This window comes from Pinus tabuliformis, chromosome Q (genome assembly GCF_031772625.1).
Source record: "Pinus tabuliformis cultivar Carrire ecotype Pingquan chromosome Q, CPIR1, whole genome shotgun sequence".
Taxonomy (NCBI): domain Eukaryota; kingdom Viridiplantae; phylum Streptophyta; class Pinopsida; order Pinales; family Pinaceae; genus Pinus; species Pinus tabuliformis.
In genome coordinates, this window is record NC_142296.1 from 686,907,848 (window position 1) to 686,931,921 (window position 24,074).

Consider the following 24,074-nt stretch of genomic DNA (forward strand, 5'->3'; position numbering starts at 1 on the left):
AAGTCAAAAAGTCTATAAATGCGGTGAAAATGTAAAAACAAAATTACTTTTACCCTTTTACCTTGTGCATAGTGGTAGTAGTCCATTTGGAGTGCAAACTTCGAGCAGCGATTACCAGCAATCCGGGCAGCCATTTGAGATTCCGCCAGCTCCAGGTAAGAGGTGCTCTCTTAAGCTTCATTTTCATTCCTGATTTTATGCATTTTGTTCCTGATTTGAGCCTCTACAAGGGGGATTTCAAAATTTAGGGTTGCGCCCCATTGGCGCGGGTATCCGGCACGGGTCCGCGCCAATGGGGTGATTTACCCAAAGGTGCTGCGCCATTGGCGTGACTGTTTTAGAAACAGTCGCGCCAACCGTGCGACCTAGGTTTTCACTTAGATTTTCCCATCAATTTTGAAATTTGTCCGGTGTATATGCTTACCAAGGCTTCATTAATGATTTATTCATCCTTGTGGGTGCAGGAAACACGCAAAAATGTCGGTGGAATGGAAAGAACGAGAGCACGATGCCATAGATGCCTTAGCCATCGCAGATGAGGGATGTATGGATGCGCTGAGAGACTGTGGTCTCAAGAAATTCTTTCTCACCTCCTATATGCGAGCTCAACCAGAGCTATTACAGTTCATAGTGGATGCTTGGGACGTCGATGACCAAGTATTTCGACTACGAGATCAGACCTTAGAGCTGGATGTATCTAATGTGTACTTCATTACTGGACTATCACGGAGAGGGGAAATCCCCATTCTGACCGGAAGCAGGCCTTCCGCAGAGAAAATAGGTGAAGTAAAGGCTCGTGTGTGCCCGGAGGCACAATTTGGGAAGAACAGCGCCAAGGTGGATATCGCCACCATCCATGATTTGGTTCTTAAGGTGATACTGTTCACCATCACACGTGCAGCTGGGGCACAGGCGCCCCATGAGGCTAGCAAGAACCATCTGTTACTGGCGACAGAGTGTCTTAGCCCCACCATTTTTGACTGGGCTACAGCAGTGACTACAAATATCAAAAGGCAGCTTACAAAGTGTAAGCGCGGGGGGGGAAACAGTTCGGATATGGTTCGATTGTGGTATCGTTCTTCTTGGAACGATTACCTTTATTCCAGTACCAGGGAGCTGTAGTAGCGGACCCATTACCACGAGAGCCTAGAATGGCTCGCTGGGCAGCATTGATGCCTAGAGGAGGAGGGGGCTAGCAGATGTCTTCGTGGCCTGAGTTCTTCATATGGCTTCGCTGCCAGTTGATCGTGGTGGAAGACTAGCCATATACGAGAACCAACTTCATGGGGGACCCAGACCTCCCACTGCCCGAGGGGGAGGAATGGGAAGAGGAGCTAGGTATGATCTTCTCTTTTTGATGTTTTTTATGTTTGTTTTTTTCTTTTTTGTCAATGCATGTTCTGATGACAGTGATATACATATGCAGATGTGGGCCCAAAGCGTTCAGCCGGTTTGTCTCCTATAGCGAGGAGGGGCCAACCTGCAGCTGACCCTCAGGCAGGAGGTGCCGTGGGGGAAGAGCTGGTGCAGAATCTCGAGGGACTTACCCAAGGGATTCCAGGCTATGCTAGATTGGCGGATGTGCCGTTCGCATATCAGAGGCACACGGTGGGGGTGCCATCCCGCATCCATCGTCTGTTGAGACGCTTGGTGCGTGCGGTGACGTGCTACCATGAGCACTGTTAGCGCTTGGAATTCACCTAGGCTGAGATAGACAAACTCTCAAGGCTACATCAAACCATTTCACCTCGTAGCTAGCCCTACGAGGTATGAGAAGGCTCTCTCGGGTCAGATTCGATAGATCTTTCAATACGATTAGGCTGACCAATTAAGAATAAAGATTTTAGGCTAGTAAATTGATAAGGGGTTTGATTTGATGATTTGTGGGGGTTTTGGTGGCAATTGGTGGAAGTGCAATTCAAAGTGCGGGGATTGAGCACAGTTTTCACAGGGGGATCTAAGGGGCAAGGTAGGAATGAGTGCTGATGTCTTAATCTGAGATGGATGATCAGAGATGATAGAGGAGAAGCTAAAGAGGGCAAACACACAATTCGAATCCTCTCTAGACAGTAGAAAACATTAAAATTGAACAAACTAAAAAGCTGAGCATGTCAAAACATGAGTTCAAACTTTACCACTTCATCTGTCCAATTTAGAAGCATAAGAGAGATGTGAAACACATAAACAAACTTACAAGAACATGTAGAGAACACACCATCAACAATCAGATCCACAAGAATCCTCAAAGATGTCTGTAAAACCCTGGCTTTCCTTGCCTTCAATTGCAGAAATAGATGCACAATATACAATAAAGCTTCCTTACACAAGAGTCCAACCATGAAAATGAGAAAGAGAGAGCATAATATAGACCATCTAACTCCTTCCCCCACCTCTAGGAGTCGAGCTCAGCTTCCTAGGGGCAGTTTGAACTAATTCTAAATCAAGCACTAGATAATAGGCAGTCCAACAACTTGCCTCTATTACTTAGCTAACTGATTCATGCATTAATTATTCACTTTTTACATCAAGGAAGCTTCTAGAAGGGTAAAGAGAGATAAAATCTATCAATGTGCCATGAAAATATTACATTTATCCATCATCTACACGTAGAAATCATCAACCATAGTCAAAACAGTGTTTTTTTGACCAAAAATGTGAATTCTGGCAAATCTGGAAGTTCTGGTCGCGCCCCTGGAAGTTCTGGTCGCGCCCCTTCACAGCTATTTTTGAGTGGGTTCCACTGGTCCAAATCAGGTGCAAGATGGCTCATTGGAAAGCTTGGCCTGTCTACTTTCCATCCCAAGTAGAATTTCTGAATTTGGTGTTGATTTGACCCCTCAAAAACCATTTCTCCCAAGGTCACTTTCTGCAACTCAAAAAGTGGGCAGAAAGTCATTTTTTTGATGTATTTTGAGCTTTTGGAGGCTCAAAACTCAAAACCAGGCTTCTCCCAAGCATTGGTAATTTTTATTTTTGCAAGCCCTTTCCAAAAATGCGAAGTTTTCAAAATTCCGAGCAGTCCTCCAAAATGGTCTCACCCGGGGTGAGACCAAACCGTGGGCAAAACCTGTAATTTTACCAAAAATTTCCAAAATGCTCCAAAATTCTCAAAATTTTCACATTTTGATGCTAGATCAAGGCTGATCAGTACCATGATGAGTGAGGGAGGCTTCAGCCAAGATACGGAGTGGATTTGTCCTTTTCCTCCTCTTCCGGGCCTCCGATAGCTTTCTTTGGAGAATTTTCATTTTAGCCTTGCGAACATGTAACCACTATGATGACCACCTTTGCCACCCTTACGAGGCCTCTGCTGTGTCTCAACCTCTGTAGAAGAAGACCGGTCATCACCTTGCTCATTAGTCTCAGTGGTTGACATGGTGTTATTGAGCAAGGTGGAATAAACAAGTCAAGATGACCGCTGCCCTGCCTGCAAAATGCTATGAAGTATGCTGTTTTCAAGGGGAAACATCGTGAGGGACATGTTAGGGGGGGGAATTTACATAAGGAAAGGGAAAAAATATATATAAACAACAGGGAATTTTGAAGGAAACAATCACACAATGTTAAACATGTCATTCTATCTTTCATCATTTGCAAATCAATACTTTATTAGGGAAAATGTGTTATGATCACCAAGGGAAAGGACAATGAAAATCATCATGATGGAGGGGAGGATGTCATGGGCATAGGGGAATAGGGCAGCATCATTTATAAACCATTAACAGGCTATTCTCCTTAAATTTTGACTTTGAATGTCTTTTAAGAGCATACTCTGTTTTTTCATAGCTTTTGAAATGGTCATTGATACTAAATGGGAAACAGGATTTTGTTATTTTGATTACAAGGGGAAGAGAAGGGTTTTTATGACAATTTGAAAAGGAAATGGGAAAGGGACTGTATCAAGGGAATTAGGGAGATGGAGGGATATGGGAATTAGGTTTGGGGGGACAGTGAAACCCTTTTAATAATCACTGCCAACTAATTTTCGTAACAGCAATTCATTTAGGACAGTGGCAGCTTCATCATGCTTTTACCATGGGGAATTAGGGTTTGACTGTGTGCTTTGATCATAGGGAGGGACATTCATTGCCTAGGGAGTTTAACTGAAGGGACAAGCAATTGAATTGGGGTTTACATAGGGAAATAGGTAGGGAAAAACAGAGTTTTGAGAAAGGGGATGAAAACCATGCTAATACAAAACCCTAACACAGCAAGACTGCTTCTTTTGATAACTATGCAACTGTACATTTAAATGAATTTTTTCATGACTTTATTCAGCTTTCAAGTCCTTGACATCATACAGCAAGATGACATTTTCTTTATTTTTTTCTAAGGCTATGCAAGTAACAATTTTTACTGTTTTTACAATTCTTGTGTGCATGCCTTGTCATCACTTTTCTTTTTGTTTTTTTTTTACATTGTTTTCTTTTCATTCTTTTGTTGTGCATTTCATATATAATTTGCTGTGTATACTAGTGTTTAGGGTTTGATCATTATACATGGGGAAAAGGTAGGGTTTGTAGGGTTAGAAGGGACTAGGGTTTGAGAAGTTTTGGGGATAGGGTTTATATAATTGACTTGCAAATGAGATCAATAAGTTTGACATGTTAACACATGTAATTTGTATGGGAAAATAAATGGAGGGATAAAGGAAAAATTGCCTTGAAAAATAACAAACTGTCACACATATTGCTTGCAAAAAACAACTATCATTTAACCTATCTTTTTATGGATTTCTTGCATATAACCATGGCCATAATCTTCTTTTGCAACCCTAACACCATCACCAAACATGCGAAATAGGCATACCTTAACAATTTGAGAGAATTTGAGGGTGATTTTTGGCGTTTGAGTGAGTTTTTAAGTGTGCAGACTGTTTGGTCGTGCACGCCCTCAGAATGGTCGCGCCCCTTCGTTTGGTCGCGCCCGTGTTATTTAACACTGCGCTTTGGCCTCCGTTTGGTCGCGCGCACCCAGGTGGTCGCGCACCTGTCCAGAATGGTCGCGCACCACTTCTAACCTTGAAACTTGCAGAAACTTGCCCGAATTGCCTCCTTTTGCCTCTAACACAAATTTTTTGACTTTCAAATGCACAATAAGAGTGAATTGAGAGGGAAATTAGCTTTTATAGGGTCACTTTAAAAAAAATTTAACTTTAGAACCCACTTTCTAATGTTTTCAACTTGCTTTCCTTTTTAACACTGTTTAGAGTCTTTTTGTCCTGAAATGAGCTCTCTTGATGCGTTTGACTCCGTTCTTTTTGCAGGTTGACCGCCTGATGGACTGTAGTGAAGGAACCAGGGTTGTTGCCGGCACTTTTACAAATTTTTGAAAATTTCTTTATTTTTACAAATTCCTCATGACCTTGGATTTAAAAACAGGGTTTTTTAAATCCAAGGCATAAAGTGAGCTGTAGCTGAAGAAAATGATAATGAAACATATGTACAAAATTCCTTCCGGCTTGCTGGGCACTTACTGACCATGACTCATTACCTTGAAATGATTTTGACTCAAAACCCTAGACCTAAGACCATGGGATCTCAAGACAAAAAATAAGAACAAGCATGACTCAATTACATTGTTATATGACCTGATCCAGCAAAGCCAAGAAGGGAACAAAGACCAGCTCCTCCATTCAGTGTTATGGCATGCCTAGTGGGATGCAAAACTGACACTGATGAGACACCTATAACTGCATATGCAAAGAGTTATTGATCACTGATGGAGGGCTCAAGACCGACACTAACAAGCACCACCATGAGTAGACTCCTAGGTTTCTTTCATGCATATTTTTTGAGGGACATGTTGTCCAAGGATGTATCAGGACACATATTATTTTTTTGGTTTTGTAACGCACACGGTGCAAACATTATGACACACACACATATATATATATATACATATGCCTATGGTTTATTATTGTGTTTTTATGTGCTTACTTGTATGATGTGTTGATTATAAATTACGCAAATGTCTATCTAATACATGATTAGCCAATGCATCAGATAATGTGTTTAATCGTCGTGGAATATGTTGATATGTGATAAAATCAAAATTTCTTTCTAACAATTTAACACATAAGTACAGCCTTAAAATGTGAGGGTCTCTGACGGAATATCACCCATTGAGCTGGTGGACGACAAGCTGAGAGTCTAGGTTAACAAGCAATGTACGAATACCGAGATTAATTGCTTCGGCTAATAATTCAATAACAGCGCTATATTCAGTGACATTGTTTGTAGTACAGCCTAAACAGACACCTTGAAGGTCTATCAACTCACCGTGAGGATCGTAGATCACCCACGCCGCAGAGGACAAATTACGAGTACTACGGCAGGCACCATCAGCGAAACCAATGTAAGGTGCACCTGACATCTGCACAAGAAGCAAAAAGACACAATAAGGGGCAATCACGCTTTCACACCAAATCGAAAACATGAAAACTCACACACACACACACACGCATATCCAAATCGAAGCGCATGAATTATGCATAGTACTTTTTCAAGTACAGCCCATTACGGGGCTTATCAAGAGGATTACCTTCGTAGTCAATTAGTTCGTAGGCCCCTTTTTGCAACACTCTCTTTACAATGTAAGGGCCTAGCCACATGGGCTCGAGTTTGCCTGCCCCCAGCTTATCATTGGCTTGGTCGTATAGCAGGACAAGGTCTCCCTCAACAAAGGAACGAGGACGAATGGTATGGTCAAAATGAGTTTTGACTCTCTTCTTTTGAGCTTCAATAGCTAGAGAGGCTAAACGACGGGTCTCGTCTAACCGTTCTAGATAAAGGAGCCGTTCCTCCACCGGAGTGGTGTTGGGAAGCAACTCGACGGCTATTTTCAACGAAGGAATTTCACATTCTATAGGAAGGGTAGCCTCCAGTCCATAAACTAGCTGAAATGGAGTGAACCCGGTGGCGTCCTTCACAGCGATTTGGTAGGCCCACAAGGCAGGAAACAACATCAGATGCCAATTAGACTTATGCATGTCGACAGTGCATTGAAGCATTGTTACCAAAATCTTGTTAACAGCTTCAACCTGACCGTTAGATTGAGGATAGTACGGGGTTGAACTATCGTGCCTTAAGCCTAGTTGGGTTGTCAACTCGGTCATCATGTGATTACGGAAATGCTTCCCGTGATCTGTGACGATGGCTTGTGGAACTCCGAACCGCGTAATAACATGATTGAACAAAAACTGTGCCGCTGTATGACCGTCTTCATTTAATGTGGGCATCGCCTCGGCCCATTTTGTGAAGTAATCGACGGCAACGATAATAAACCCATGCCCCCCGGCCGAGCGAGGCTTACAGGTTGTATAATCAATGCCCCATTTTGCAAAAGGGCCTATGGTCACAACAGGGTGCAGCAGGGCCGGTGGCGCACGCATCTTCCGCTGGTATATCTGGCATGCATGACATGAGCGGACAGCAAGAATGCAATCTTTAAAAATAGAGGGCTAGAAATAACCAGCGCGAAGGATTTTTTGAGCTGTGGCATATCCGGACATGTGACCACCACAGGCGCCAGAGTGGCAGTCATTCAAGACTCTCTCAGCTTCCTCGAGGGTAAGACATCAGCGGAGAACAGAGTCAACGCCGAGGTGGTAAAGGGTGTCTCCTATGATCCAATAGGGTTGAGATTGATGGCGGATCCGCCGCCGAGCATCCTTGGATAGAGCAGGGCGGAACGAGGAGGTCTGTAAATACACAATAATATCCCCATACCAGGGATCGAGGGTGCTGATCAGAAAAAGAGTTTCGTCCGGAATATGATCTTCGGAAAGAGAAGGTGCAGAAGGGGATGGCAAAGAACAAAGCAATTCAGCGAAGACCAGAGACTTCTTAGACTTGGCAGCAGTGAATTCCAAGTCAAACTCCTGGAGGATTACGATCCATTTCGAGTATTTTCCCCCCAGCAACTGACGCGACAAAATGTACGTCATCGGGTTGCAGTCAGAAATCACGGTCGTGGTGCGCAACAGGATATAATGCCGGAAACGTTGGACGGCGCAGACAGCAGCCAATGCCAACTTCTCGAGGTAAGCGTAGCGAGTTTTCGTATCCAAGAGGTTGTGGCTGAGGTAATAGATAATGTGCTCATTTCCGTCATCATCATCCTGCACTAGAACCATGCTGATAGTGGTATCGGCGGCAGCCAGATAGAGAGTATAATCACGATGGTAGTTCGGAGGTCTTAATAATGGAGCAGAGACAAGGAGACCCTTGAGTCGCTCGAAAGACTCCTGAGCGATAGCATCCCAATGAAAGGGTGTGTCTCGCTTCAACAACCGTGTGAAACCCTTAGCCACCTCGGCATAATTCGGAATGAATCGTCTAAGGAAATTTGCTTTGCCCTGCAAGCTTTGTAACTGTTGCAAAGAAGCGGGGGGAGGAAGATTCAAAATGGCCTCGACTTTGAGGGGATCCAGACAGATGCCTTCTCGGGAGACGATAAACCCGAGTAGTCGGCCCGATTCAACGCAGAAGACACATTTACGAGGATTGAGCCTAATACGGTAGTGTCGACAGCGGAGAAAAATTTCGCAAAGATGGGAGGGATGGTCCTGACGCTTGACTGAATGAGCTGGGAGGTCATCTAGGTACGGCTGTACAATGTGACGAATGTCATGAAAGGCATAGGACATTGCACGTTGGAATGTAGCGCCGGCATTCTTTAGACCGAAAGGGAGCTTCTTATAGGCAAAAGTGCCCCAAGGACAGATAAAAGCAGTCTTATGTTGATCAGCAGGCACAATGTTGATCTGGTTATATCCAGAAAAACCGTCCATGAACGAGTAAATTTCGCTTCCTGCACACTCATCAATAAGCTGATCGATGAAGGGTGTAGGGAAGTTATCCTTAGGATAAGCGCGATTGATATCACGGTAATCAACACAGAATCGAATAGTGCCCTGCTTTTTGTTCACAGGAACTATATTAGAGACCCAATCCGTCAGTGGAATGGGGTAAATGAAACCGGCCTTGAGAAGCTTTTCGACTTCTGCTTTGATGGCTGCGGCCTTTCGGGGGTGCACAGGGCGTAGGCGCTAACAGACAAGTTTAGCACCTGGATACGTAGGTATCTCATGCACCACTATTCTAGGGTCGATGCCAGGCATTTCTTCATAGGACCAAGCAAAGACATCACGAAATTCGCGAAATAGGTCAATGTAGAGTTGAACTTCCTCTGGAGTGCAAGTGACTCCAATATGAATGTGCTCGACAATCCCTGGTTTCACAGAGATGTCGATAGGTTGGGTTTGCGTAATGTTCCCCATATTGCCCTCAGAAGATACTTGGTAAATTTGAATAGGCGTTTGGAGGGGCGAGGATGGGATACACGGAGCAAACCGCTCGAGACATGCGATCATTTCCTGATGGGTAGGGAGAAAGGAAGAGCAGTGGTGATGATCTGACCAAGGGAGCTCTTCAAGAGACATGGTCTCTATGATGGCTTCATCGGAAGGAAATATTTCCTTTAATGGATCCGACGTAGCATCATCTCCAAGCCAAGGGAAATGAACATACGAATCGGGAACACCGCTCGGAAGAGCAGGTTCGGGAGGGGGAGCCGATGCAGCAACGATTTCAACGTAGTTGAGCTCGGCAGGACTCAATGGCATCATATCACCCCAGGAGTCTATCTGATTAGCGGGAGGAAGGACCCACGGATCAGAACGTACGGAAATCATGTTAATAGGGGCGAGATTCGGAGGTGGAAGGGGAAAGACACCCATTAGGGTAGGATCTTTAAAGAGCCCAGCTCCCACACTCTCGAATGATTTAGAGGTATGCTCCACGAACGGCACATTACCTTCGGAAGAAGAGGCGAAGAAGGAGAGCTGGTCCACCGTGACAATCTTCCCCTGATGAGGGAAACGAATGACACAGAAAAGGGAGGAAGCCACGGCTTGCATGGCATATGTCCAGCTACGTCCGAGGAGGAGATTATAGGTGAGATTAGCGTCAACGACTTCTACCTCCACTTCTACCGTCTTTCCTTCCAGGGAGATGGGCAAGCGTTGGAGGATACCATAAGGACGAGACTCTCTTCCATCAAAGGCTTCTAACGTCATAGGAGACTGGCTCAATGTTGGAGAACCAATAGCTTTCCAGCAAGCAACAGACATGATGCAAGTTGAGGCACCTTCATCAATGACTGTACGATGAATTGTTTTGCCATTGATGATGACCTATATAAGGAAAGCGACTTGGTGGGGCAGTCTCGGCGTAAAGCCCTCGAGATCGAAAGAAATCAAATCTGAATCAGCCGGGTCTATGCCACCGATAGCCGATAGCAAGGACTTCCTCTGGGAGGGGCAACTCTGGAGGACTTCTAGAGCGGACATAGCAGACGGAGCCTGAGCTAAGTCCTCAACAATGCTATAGTGCTGGGCAGCACGAGCATTAGGGTTGTAAGACGACTTCCGGAGTACACCTTTCGGAGGGGGTCAGGGGATCGTCTCAGTGCTGGGTCTTTCGATGTGGAGAGGACCAGAACTGGACGGAGGAGTGCTGGAGGGGACCTCCGGCTCTTTCCCAGCAGGAGAGAGATATTCTTTTGCTCGAGTAGTAACATGGATGGGAATTGTCCCAGCCATAAATACTTGAGAACCAAATGAGGAAGAGGGTTGAGATGGGTCTGCCACCATTTGAGTTTTCTAGGAAGGGAAAGGTTCTTTAAGCACGGCAGGAGTCCCAGGAGCACCTTTCAATAATCGACTAACTTCGGACCACCTAGGGCAGTCTTTGGTGTAGTGATCCTCATCACAGATGAGACAAGGATACTTAGGTTTACGTTTGGCTCCTTCCTCAGGTGGAGGCTTACGGGAATCCTATTTGGGTTGTTCGGATTTATTCTTGGCTTTCCCTTTCTTTTTCCCTTTCTAGGATTTATCTGCCATGGTGGACTGAATGGCGTTTACCTCGGAGGTACTTCCAGAATTAGATTGGCCCTGAGAAGCATTTTCATTAGAAGCGTTCTGTTTTTTCTTCCCAGGGTTCACGGCCGATTTCTTTGATGACGAGTTTACAGATCTAATAACTCCGTCAACAGATGGTTTTGGCGGAGCCTTGGATTGTCCGGGCCTCGGGGCGTCTAGCAAATAATCATATAAAGTACTCGACTGAGAGTATACTAAGTCAAGGTACTGAGCACGCGCGATAGCTTGCTCTTCAGTTACACAAGCTCCCATGGCGATGTCTCGCGCGATCGCAGGGACAAAGGAAGTCGTGAACCAATCAGTCAGGAGTTGATCAGGAATCCAAAATTTGATCAAGCGACGACGCCGTCTCCATTCATGTATATGATCGGATATATGCGTAGCCGTGTCCTATTTGAGAGACGTAAGGAGATGTGTCCCTGTCTCATACCGAATGGGTAACTGAAAATGAGTTAGGAATGCCATAGCCAGCGAGTTGAAATCTTGAAATGTTCCGCGATTCAGCTCAATATACCACTTAGCGGCCGAGCCGGTGAGAGTTCTTTGAAAGAGGTGGAGCCGGATAGAGTCATCAAGCCATGAGTTCGATGAGCACCAAAGGTGATAGGTCATGACATGGGCTTGAGGGTCTTCACCAGCTTTGCCATCGAATTTTGGGCAATCACAGGGTATTTTAGTTGGAACTGGTGGCCAATATGGATTATGAAGAATGGGATCATTTGTCAACTTGGACACATCCGGAAGTTCCAACGTCGCTAAGAAAGGCAACTGAGGGTTAAAGGACATTTGTGGCTGTGGAAGAGAGGTAGTACCAGGGTTCCAACCAGGTGGTGGTTGCCCCCATGGACTTTGTCTAGATGGGCCCGGCCCGAAGGGGCTTTTCCCATAGGGATTTTGCCTGTAGGGGTTCTGTCCATATGGATTTTGTCCATATGCAGACAGTTGACCCTGGGTCTGCCCCCCAGCACCCCATGGATTAGCAACTTGGCCTGTAGGTGCAACGTACTGATAATTCTGGTAAGGAGTGACCTACATCTGTTGATAATTTTGATAAGGGGTAAACTGAGTTTGCCCCTGGGGTTGCTGGTAGCCATACATTTGCTGAGCTCCATACTGAGCCTGATAAGAAGGCTGTGCTTGGTAAGACGGTTGGGGCCGTGGCCCTCCTTGCATTTGATAACCAATTTGAGTTTGGGGCCCAGAAAGATGTCCTTGAACAAGTTGGGCTTGGACCATCTGGCCGGAAGGTTGGCCTGGTTGGGTTTGGGATGGACCTGTTTGCCCAGAAGGATGTGCTTGCTGGGTACCAGGTTGTCCTTGAGAAACCAAGGGTTTTCCTTGCGAAACAGATGGTTGAGCGGGCTGGACGGCTGGTTGACCTTGAGGTTGGCCAGCCTGTCCAGAAGGATGACTAAGCCGGGCAGTGGGTTGGCCTTGCTGCGTAGAAAGCTGACCCGTTTGCCTAGAAGGATGACTAGACTGAGCAGTGGGTTGGCCCTGCTGTACGTAAGGCTGCCCCCCTTGCCCAGAAGGATGACTAGACTGAGCAGTGGGTTGGCCCTGCTGTACGTAAGGCTACCCCCCTTGCCCAGAAGGATACCCCTGTTGGACTGCCGGTTGACCTTGTGGAATATAAGTTTGTCCAGCTTGTCCAGAGGGATAACCCTACTGGAGACCAGGTTGGCCTTGTTGGATGTAAGGTTGTCCTGGTTGTCCAGACGGGTAACCTTGCTGGGTACCAGGTTGCCCCGGATAACCAGAAGGTTGACTCAGATAGGTAAACGATGGACCACCAGTGGCCGAAGGTTGTCCCTGATAGGGTTGTCCTTGTGGGCCCCCAGATTGTCCTGGGTAAGACTGGCCATAATATGGCTGCCCTTGGGGGGCTTGCACATAAGGTGGCTGGCCTTGGTTAGGTGGTCCTTGAAGCTGTGCAGGCATTGCTTGGCCTCCATGAAAAGAGTGAGTACTAGGGTCCCAAGCAATGGATAACGGTACCGAAACCTCAACGAAAGGTTGAGTAGGCAAGGGTTGAGAAAGTTGAAGGTATTGACCAGTAGAATCGTAGTAAAAGAGTGGACCTTGCGCGTTCGGATCCTGAACAGCTTGCCCATAGGCATCATATGGCCCCCCTCCTGGAACAGGACTAGAAGAGGGTGGAGCACTTTGTGCAGGGTGGACAACTCTAGGCGAGAGTTCCGGCTGGCCACTACTCACTTGACCGTGAGGGGGACTAGCACCAGTGTTCAAAGATGAGGATGTTGTTACGGCACTAACGATCGGAGTTGAATTTGCTACACAAACAGTTGGATTCGTCGGAACTGAGGTAACAGGTGTAGTATGGGGTTGTGAAACAAAAGGTCCCGTGGTGGGAGTAACATGAGGATCCCACATGGTCAAAGCAGAAGTCCTGGCAGCTACCCTGTCCCTCAACGACTGATAGCGTAGGGGAAGTGGAGAAGTAGCTGGGATGGGAGTGTCGATATTCGACACCATAGGTGTTTCACTCATGCTAGGAGATGTCTCATCCATGTGGGAGGTAGACATTGAAGACGAAACACCAGGGGGGGTAACAGGAATATCGTCGTTGTCAGGCTCCCAGATGGGGTTCCAATGAACTTCGTAACCCTCGTCTTCCGGGGCGCAAGAGTTGATCGGTTGGATACTCGGGATAACAGGAAGAGTATCACTGACAACCGGTACCTCAGGAGTAGCGGAAGATGGAGAGCCTTGATCACTTGGAACAGGAGTCGACGGTTCAGCCAAGATGACAAACTTCAAACAAACCTAAGGGAATCTAATGATAAAAGACCCTACTCAAACTAACGCACACAAGATCTAACCAGGTAATGTTTATCGTGGCCAAATGAATTTTAAGACGCAAAGACACAACTTGACCTTTTCATGTTTTAAGAGTCGAGAAAAGGACAAAAAGGTGACTCTAGTCGCCTTCGAATGTTTTATGAGCCCGAAGTGACAAACTGCTCAAGTGAGCCTTTTCGTTTAAGGAGTCTGAAAAGGATCAAAAGTGACTACTCTGGAGAAACTAGGCAAAGGGTTTACCAGACAATCCGTAAAACTGCTTATACACCTTGGCAATCATATGAAAACCAAGGACTTCCCGTACTGCAGTCAATCTTCCTGAATGCTGTGTTCAGTGCGTTACGGCTTGTAAGGCGGCAGACACGGCTTCCTATGGATCAAGGATGATAACCTAGTGGAGTCTCCCCTATATACGCGACGGTACATGGGAGCTCAAGTCCGTGCTAGACCACTATCGAGTCACAAAAGGAGGAATCACCCAACCGTAGTGTGAAACAACAGTGACTAGGTTTAACGACGTCGGAGCACGTCTCTAGCCTAGACTTCTACTTAGTGAGCGTTATGTTCCAATGCGTTTTTAAGTTCATTCAGTTCATTTTATGGTTGATCTTTGATTAAGTTTCAGTTTCAGGTCCTACTGTATGTAATCTCTCACAATTTCCTGAATGCAAACTACATGCCAAAGAATATCATTTCGTTCGATGAATGCTAACTACAAGAGAGTTAAGGATATTTTCAAACAAAATGACCACAAACAAGCACGAATCACTTTGATGCAGCTAATGACAAATAAACGAAACTTTTCTTTTGTTTTAAATCACTAAATCAATGAAAAGCTTCTACTTTCAATTAACTAATGTAACGCAACAAAGATTATTCGTTTTCCTTTTCAATGGCAAGGTGCACAAAATGAATTTTGAGAGACAGTAACACCGAGCAAAAAACCACTTTCACTCAATGAGAACACAAACAGATCCCAAAAACACCAAAACAGTCCTTCAAACCAAAAATAAAATAAAAAGGCCTCTTATGAGTTATGTGATCCAAGCTCAAACGAAGCCAAGTGAAACCCAAGTGATAAAGAAACAAATCACTTGGATAACAAAAAAACTTTGACAACTACTGAGCGAATGCAAAGGAATAACCACAATGTTGACCGAACAATTAAAGAACACAAAACACCTTCGGGAGGCTTGACACACAATGCCACTAGATGCCCTAGGGCTAAAATGTGAAACCGATAGAAAAAGGCAAACACCCGAATGATGAAGGTCTAAAACCAGTGAAATCAGGACCAAACACACTCCAGTAATTGAAAAAAAGACAGCTAGACACAAATCCAAGCTTAGAGGGCTTAAGGACAAGCGAACTTGAAAAGTTGACAGGCCTGGCGCGACTGTCAGGCTGCAACTCGCGCCTTTATAGGAATGGTGCGGATTGTCTTTGAGCAACTTGCGCCAATAGCGCGACTGTTAGGCTAAAAAGCGCACTAATCAAGTTAACTTAAATCAAAACAAAAGCAGGTGACCCAGGGCTTGAGAACAGTATCTAGGCAAACCAGGAAGCAAGAAACAGCAAGAAATTTGACCCAGAAAGCTATCTAAGCAATCAAAACAAGAAAAACCAAAGAGACAAGACAAACTCCAAGTTATTCAGTTCGTAAACCAAACCGGAGATTAACTGAAGTGGCGTTGATCTACTTCGCTAATGCAAAGCAATAGCGTTTCGAAGGCTACCTGGCCGTGCTTCAGGCTCCGTCTAAAGTTTACAAATCAAACAACAAGATCTCCCCAGTATGGTCGCCAAATTGTTGTGGAGGTAAATCCTCTCTGCGGACAGAGACGATCCCTACTAGCCCAGACCGGGTCTAGCAACAATCACACAATGCTATCACGCAAGTTCCTAACTGCAAATACAAAGTAGATGGTGAGAACCTACTTGGATTCCAACGCTAGTGTTCGTCGAAGAGATGTCGCCTTCGTTCCTTTGCCTTGGCCGGTCACGATCCACACGATATCCGTGATAGGATACCTGCACACGCAAAGAACAACACGAAAACAAGCGTAAAATCTAGTAGATGCAATTATATATCGGTCAGAAAAGATATAACTCAACATCAAACATAAAGCAATGAGAGTGGAACCATAATGATAGTCATCTATTATTAATGAATAACAAAGAAGAATACAACCATTGTTCTGACGTCAAATCCTCCTTTGGCTGGGTAGTCAGCTACACAAGTCTTGCAAAGCTTGTTGGGATGAGGGACAAGCCTCTCTCTCTTTGGGTGACAAGAATCTCCTTACTTAGATTTGGCCTTATGTGTGCAAAGAAGGCTCTTGCAGCTTCAAACTCTTGAACTCCTGGAATTATGAGTATTATGACTGTAACTAGCTTGCTCAAGGCATAGAGGCAAGCTTTTATAGATAGAGAGGGAAAGAGATAGGATCAACCACATTATTCATGGGATTGGCTCTATCACTTGGAAACTTCCATGAAAGGTGGCAAACCACTTTCCCTTCTATGGAGATTCGAAGCCAAACCATCCTAGCTCAACATAGATTCAGTTGGTGAATGGGTTGAAGAGAACCTTCGGGAGTTTGGTCGTTGAAAACTTTACTCAATCCGGTTGGCGCGAGTGCGACTCTAGGACAGAGCGCCAATGGTGCGCCCTTTATAGAGTATTTCCCTCATTGGTGCGGGCAGTGAACTGTGAACCCGCGCCAATGTAAAAAGAGCTGTTTTCATGAGGATTTTGCAAGAGATGTCTTCAGGGCAAATGAATCTCATACTAAGAGGAATATGATGCAAGTGGTTTCAGGTCATGTCACTTCTCACAGGTCCCAAAATGAGTCCTCCAGTATGCGGGTGAGGGATAACAGGGACGGTGACAAACGGTGACAAATTGTTGTGTAGCAACAGGAATTTCTAGAATAATCTCTTTATTAATACTTCAATTTTTCTTACAGACTCAATGCTTCCCTGTGCACTCAGCTGCAAGGGTCCGCGCACTCAACTGCAGACTCTACTCTAGGCCTCTACACACACAGCTGTAGAGCCTCTCTTCTACTCTAAGACTTCTTCGCTCTTTTCTCTACTGACCCATTACATTCATCTTCATCATCGATACTTCTTCTCTAGACATCCTAAGGCACACCTTTTTATACAATCCCATGGTCTGCGAACCATGGGTAGATCTTCAAAAGCTGACTCAACTTACATAAAAGAAGGGTAAAACCCTTTATGACACTTTACTATCTACATGCGCCACGACCACAACTTGCAGAGACTTTACATTCTATACAACAAAACTTTGGCTTTTTTCCCCAAAAATAACCCTAGGGGACCCTATCCCAATAGCAGTGAAGCAACACCAAAGATGAAACTTCATAATCTAAATATCCTAAACTCTTTGTGCACATTACCCTTTCCCAAGTTGAACTGAAGCTGATCCGATGTATCTTTGTATGAGTTCAACCAATTGGAGAAAAGAGAAGATGCTATGTACGAAATCGGAACGAAAAGGGGAAAATGGAGCAATCAATAATTCTTGAAGTTTTGAAACTTAAACAAAATTTAACCTAGAAAGGAAAAGTGAAGTCCACCCAGTGTGTCACCAAGTGTTGTCGCTACTACCACACCCTCTAAAATTTCACTATATTCTAATTTTGGAGCCTACTTCATAGTTGTATCATGTGTCGACTTTGTCATCAATGTTGTTTTTGTAGGTTTTAACCCTGTACAGAAATTACGTGCATACGAATTCTAAAACAAAGAAAATAAACAATGCTAGAGCATAACACATAAAACACTTATACACAGAGATTTTCCCATGGATCCCAAAATCGGGACTACCAGCTTGATTTTTCATTATGTTCCTTTCAATGTTACAATACATATTTATATATGCCGAAGCATCCAATACCATGGACCGAAAAACCATCGCGTCCAAAACAATGGACTGAAAACCATCACGTCCAAAACCATGTGCGAAAACCATGCACAAAACCATAGGTAGGTTCGCCCAACCTAATATAGGGTCCAAAAAAAATTTCCCAGGGCATTGCACCAGACCCCGTAGAGGGGGGCTACCCACCCCCTCAAACCCCCCGCTGCGCAGTTGGTGCAACGAAGGGGGGGCTTCACCCCCCAATTAACTACGTAGGCTAGTCGTGGAAAGAATATAACACAACCCAACATTCTCCCACTTGTTTTCTTTCCACAGGGGGCCATAGGAGAGCTTAGTCATTTATCCAGCCCTACAATGCCCATTGTTTCTCTACACCAAGAGAACTTCTCAAAGCTCACAGATTTTTTCAATGCATCTGCAGTATTCTTCAAAGTGTTCACCTTTACCAGCAACACCTTTTTGTCTTCTATCATATCCTTCACAAAGTGATACTGAACATTAATGTGTTTTGTCTTTGAATGGTAAGCAGGGTTCTTTGCCAACAAGATTTCACTTTGGCTATCACAGTCTATCCTTATAGCTCCCTACACTAACCCCATACTTGAACACAATCTCTGCAACCAAACTGCTTCCTTGCTTGCATGAGTGGCTACCATGTATTCTGCCTCTGTAGTTGATAGTGCCACTACAGATTATTTCTTACTCATCCAATTAACTGCACCTCCAAATAGGTTAAAAACATACCCACTTGTAGATCTTCTCTGATCTAGATCTCTAGCCCAATCTGTATTCTATCCAATCCTAGACTTCCTTGGTAGCACAAACCATAATCACTAGTGCCACGCAAATACCTGAAAACCCACTTCACTGTTGTCCAATGCTCCTTCCCTGGTTTTGACATAAACCTGCTCAATACTCCCACTGCATGTGCAATGTCTAGTCTAGTATAGACCATCGTATACATTAAACTACTAACTACACTTGCACATGGAACACGGGACATGTCCCCTTCCTCTTCTTGTGTCTTGGGACATTTTTCAGTAGATAACTTTACACCTACAGGAATAGGAACCTTCACTGGTTTACTATCATGCATATTAAACCTCTACAGTATTGTATCGACATACTTCCTTTGGTTTAACCAAAGCTTCCTCTTTGCCTGATTTCTTTTAATTTCCATGCCCAAAATATAGTTTGCAGCACCAAGATCTTTCATGTCGAATTTGGAGGATAATTGGGTCTTCAAATCCTGGATAATGTCTTTGTCATTTCCAACCAGCAACATATCATCCACATACAAGACAGATAAATAACATAGTCACCAATTAATTTAAAATACACATAGTGATCTACTTTGCTTCTCGTGAAGCCAAGTCCCCATATAAATGTATCAAATTTCTAATACCACATCCTTGGTGAATGTTTTAACCCATACAGAGACTTCTTTAACTTGCATACCAGTTATTTCTTACCCTTCACTACAAAACCTTCAAGTTGCTTCATGTAGATCTCCTCTTCCAGATCCCCGTGAAGAAATGTTGTCTTCACATCCATCTGTTCTACCTCAAAATCAAAAGCAACAACAACAAACAAAAGTAATCTAATAGAAGCTACCTTGGCAACAGGAGAAAAAATATCACTAAAATCAATTATCGGCACCTAGGAATAACCTTTTACTACCAACCGAGCTTTGTATTTCTCCACCTTTCCTTCTGCATTTGTCTTCTTCTTGAACACCCATTTGTTGCCAATGGGTTTTCTTCTAGCTGGCAACTCCACCAGATCCCAAGCCTCATTTTTGTGCAAAGATGCCATTTCATCAACCATGGCCTCTTTCTAGAGTTTTCCATCCTCTGAATCTACTGCTTCCTTCATAGTTCTGGGATCATCATCAGTAATAGATAAAGCAAAATTTGAACAGAAAGCATATGGACTATACCTTTCTGGCTGCCTTCTTTCTCGAACTGATCTTCTCACACCCAGAGTTTGTGGCTCTTCATCTTCAGATTCCTCCTCTGTTGTAGACTATGATTCTTCCTCCTTTAGCTCAAACTCTATCTTCTCAAGTTCCTTTGATGGAACTTCATGTTTAATAACATCTTTCACCTCTCTAAACACCACATCTACGTTGTACACAACCTTCCTTGTTATTGGGTTCCAAAGCTTACAACCCTTTAAACCATCCTTATACCCAATTGTTGGGCATGGAATCCCCCCCCCCACAGTAGGTTTTGGGGCTCAAAGCCCAATTGTTGGTCAAAGATGTGGTAAAACTCTATGAATTGCGAGCGCAGAATGCGAAGTATACAATTGAGTCATAGGGTTGTCTGCCCTAAGCATTGTATTGTAAAATAGTGTAAAGTCAGCTTCCCATGGTCCGCGGACCATGTGATTGTATAAATCGAGCGAGACTCTAATTTGTAAAGGGAGTGAAGAAGTAATGAATAGATGAATAGGGAAGGAATGGTTCGAGCTTAGAATAGAGATCTAAGTGTCTTGGGTTGTAGTAGTAGGAAGAGGCTCTGCAGCTGAGTGTGCAGAGGCCTAGTAGAGTTCACAGTTGAGTGCGCGGACCCCTACAGCTGAGTGCGTAGGGCGGTGTCGAGTTTGTAAGCAAGATTGAAGATTAATAAAAGAGAATTTGATTCATATTCCTGTGTATTTGTTGTGCATTATCTTATTTACGATTGTCTTTTTTTATGTATTGTGCACACTGTTGTGATTGATGAATACGCTGTAATAACCATAAATCCTACACACACAAGTTAAGTAATCGGTTAATTAACAAGGATCTTTGGTATTATGCGGGTCGCACCCTGAGTGGGGTTGCGTGGAAGCCACACCACAAGTCGCAAAGGGAGCACAAGTGCGTGTAGCGACAGGTCAAATCACAAACCTCCAGAAGCCCATCAGACATCCCTAGGGTGTGGAAACTTGGTTCTAGCACCCTCCCATACTACTTCGAGTGAGACCTTAGTCCGTGCTCCATGTACTATTGCTGAAAGGGCCAATAGTACTGGGATTTTCTTGGCTAAATCACCTCTGAACCAGGGTCAAGCCCCACTAAGCCAACAAATGGTTCCATTGCCGGGACCAGGATCTGCATAATGGATGTCTGATGTTGTACCACTGGAACCCTACAAAGAAAGAAATTGAAGAGAGATTGGACAAGAAGATTCACAAGTTCGCAATGCAAGAAAATAGAAATCCATGAGTATTTAAGGAGCAGTGGTTGGATCGCTACTTATACACTGAAATCCAAGAAAAAAATTTTGCATCTTTTCCATCTGAGTTGTATGAGCGGATTGCAAAGTTAGCAGACAGCCAGTGAAGGTGTAGTCTCGACAAACCAATAGTGTGGACTTTGGAACTGGTCTACAGAATAGAAGCTTTAGAAGATAAGATAGCATGAGTTTTGGACCACTGGCTCAACCAGATAATAGGAGGATTTATCACTGAGTCCGTGGTAGACACGACCGTCAGCTACAGCAAGGCAGAGCGACGTTTTCTCAAGGGACTGCGAGGTAAGTACGTTAAATCTTTGAACACTTGGATTAAGATGCTATTGTGTGAAAAGAAAGTTATGCAGATAAATTAATGTTTGGGACTGCACAGAGTGGAAAGATTTACAGAAGCAGAAGAAATGAGTAACTGGAAAACAGTCCTTTAATTTCACCCTCATGGGAGAGCGAGGAAGAGCTCACGAAGGTTTTTCTAAGAAGCACAATCAATTTGATAAGGCAGCGAATTTCGTGTTTACCACCTCCACCCACACCACCCACTTCACCCCCCTCACCTCCATATCCACCAACTCCACCTCTGCCACCTCCGTAGTTCAGTATGGGAAGTGCAATTAAATTGTCGGTGTTTAGAGGAGTAGGAAATGAAGACCCGGACCAATTTTGGTTCGTGGTAAGAGCAATATGGGAAGCACAGGGTGTTATGGATGATAATATTAAAAAGGCTATGCTAGTGAGCATGCTGCAGGATCGCGCACTAACATGGTATATCAAGAATTCTAATGACCACCCGAACGTGAGAATTGCAGAGATCCATACCACGTTGAACAGGGAATTTAGCAGGCCAAATTCAGAGATGCAATCAATCACCGGGTTTAAAGAGATCGTGATGCTCCTGAGCGAGACCCCCTGGGATCTAGACCAAAGACTGAAGAGTACAATCCGCAAAGCCAATATGATGTTAACGGATGCACATCATCACGCATGCTTTGTGGCCTCACTTATGCCACACTTAAGGATGGCACTGTCACAGCAAAAACTTTCCACCCTGATCAAAGTGTTAGAGATGGCAATGAGGTTGTATGAGACCCCTATACAAGACCCTAGATTGGGAGCCCAGTAGATCCACTTGCAGCTATAGAATCTATGTCTAGAAATGCAGAGTTTGAAATAGGATGGGGCACCTCAGCCAGAGGCGTACAAGGAAGTATGGTGCATAAAATGCAAAAGCCAGGGCCATGACAAAGATCAATGTCCAGTGTTCGCGAACTACTTTGCAGGAGGAGGGAAAATGCCATTAATATTGGAGGCACATGCGGGGCCGAGCGCGGCGTTTGCATTATGGTGCATGATCTGCTAGATAGGAGGAAAACATACCACAGCTAATTGTCATATGTTACAGAAGTATATGCAGATGTCCCAGCAATTGTTTTGTAATTACTGTAGGTCGATAGGCCATGACAAACGCACTTGCCGAAGCTATGAACTAATGATGGATCAGACTCCTGCCTACAAGGTGCAAGCCGAAACGTGAGCCCTCGACCCAAATGCAAGGATGGTGTGCTCTGGGTTTCAGGGGCGTGGTCGGGGTTGAGGTGGAATGGGACCAGGAAGAGGTCGCAGACAAATAATCTGTTACAATTGCAGAGGGTCGGGGCATTGTTAGAGCTCCAGGAAACTCTCCTAGGTTGTAGCTCAGAGATGCCTGGTAACATATAATCTTCAATATGGTTCTAGGAACTTATTGGGATGGGTGACGATTTGATTCAAGCCAGATAACCACTTCTACTATGTTTTCACTCCAGACATGCATGAAAACCCTCAGACTATAAGGCTTTAGACCACCAATGCTCAATAATTTGGGAATTAGGTGAATAGACAAAGAATACTAACCACACTAGCAGATGCATACAGTATGTATGATGGCTAGCTGCAACTAGTAAAGAAACTTTCAAATCTAATCTATCAATGCAGAGATAAGATGATAGTTATCTTGCATTAGATACAGAAGAAACCTGAGTGATCCACTCACTGATACATTCAATTGCCTAATCCAGAGATAAGATGACAGTTATCTGGCATTAGATGTAGAATAAATCATGAATACAACACTTTAGGCACAAGCTTAGAACAGAGGAGAAATGGGCATTGAGAAATTAATAGCAAAAGAAGTTTGTATTGCTGAAAATGAAGATGAGACGCTACAAGTTACAGAATATCTACAGTCTCCAGAAGTTGAACAGAAACACAATTTCCAACCCTGATTACATCTTCCTTCTGGCTATTTATAATCTATCATTACAATGGCCCTTAGCCATTTAGGGATGGAGAGGTCTTAATTGAACACCAACTACCACTAACTGTCTGATAGCGTCTTTGAACGTGGTTGCTTTCTCCACTACAAAAACATGATCAGTTCTGGTACCATGTTGTCCACTAGGCAGTCGAGTTTACCGTGGTAGTGGAGTTCCATGACTATTTAATTTGATTTCTGAGTCACGTTGTGTCCTTTTCTCCTCCGGCCATGCTCTTCTTTTAATTCAGTTTCATGGTCAGACTGTCGCCACACTGACAGAGTCAGCCATCTTCTTCTTCGTGTAACAGACAGGACGTGGGGTATGGATTGCATGGGCAGATGAATGGTGGAGAGTGATTGTGAATGGTGGCTTTCAGATCAAGGGAGGTGTGCAGTGGAGATCGTTTTTGGAGGCTAGCGGTCATGACATGTGCGGAATATGTTCGAGCCGTTGGATATTCAGGCAGGCAGATCAGACAGTTATCAGGCAGCGGAGATGCACGAACAGTAACATGTAGGGTGGTTTGATTTGAGTGGTTATGGTTTTTATTGGAAGGGTCTTGGGTGGTAAGTGGGAAGTGTCAGAACTCACTTGATGCCGTTCAGTGGACGACACGTAGTGGCAAAGGAGGGAGAAAAACCGCCCTCATCAGGCAGGTACTTATCGCGCTTGTTGTCTATGAAATATGGGCAATAGTCGTTAGATCTAGTGGGGGTGATCTAACAGTGGAGGAGTGTCAAATAAGTTGATGTATCGGATGGGACGTGGACTGTTGGATTGGCGGGGAAAGATCAACGGTGAAGATGCGGTGAAGGTATGAGATGTCTTCGGGAAATGTGATATAGGCGTGTAAGGCA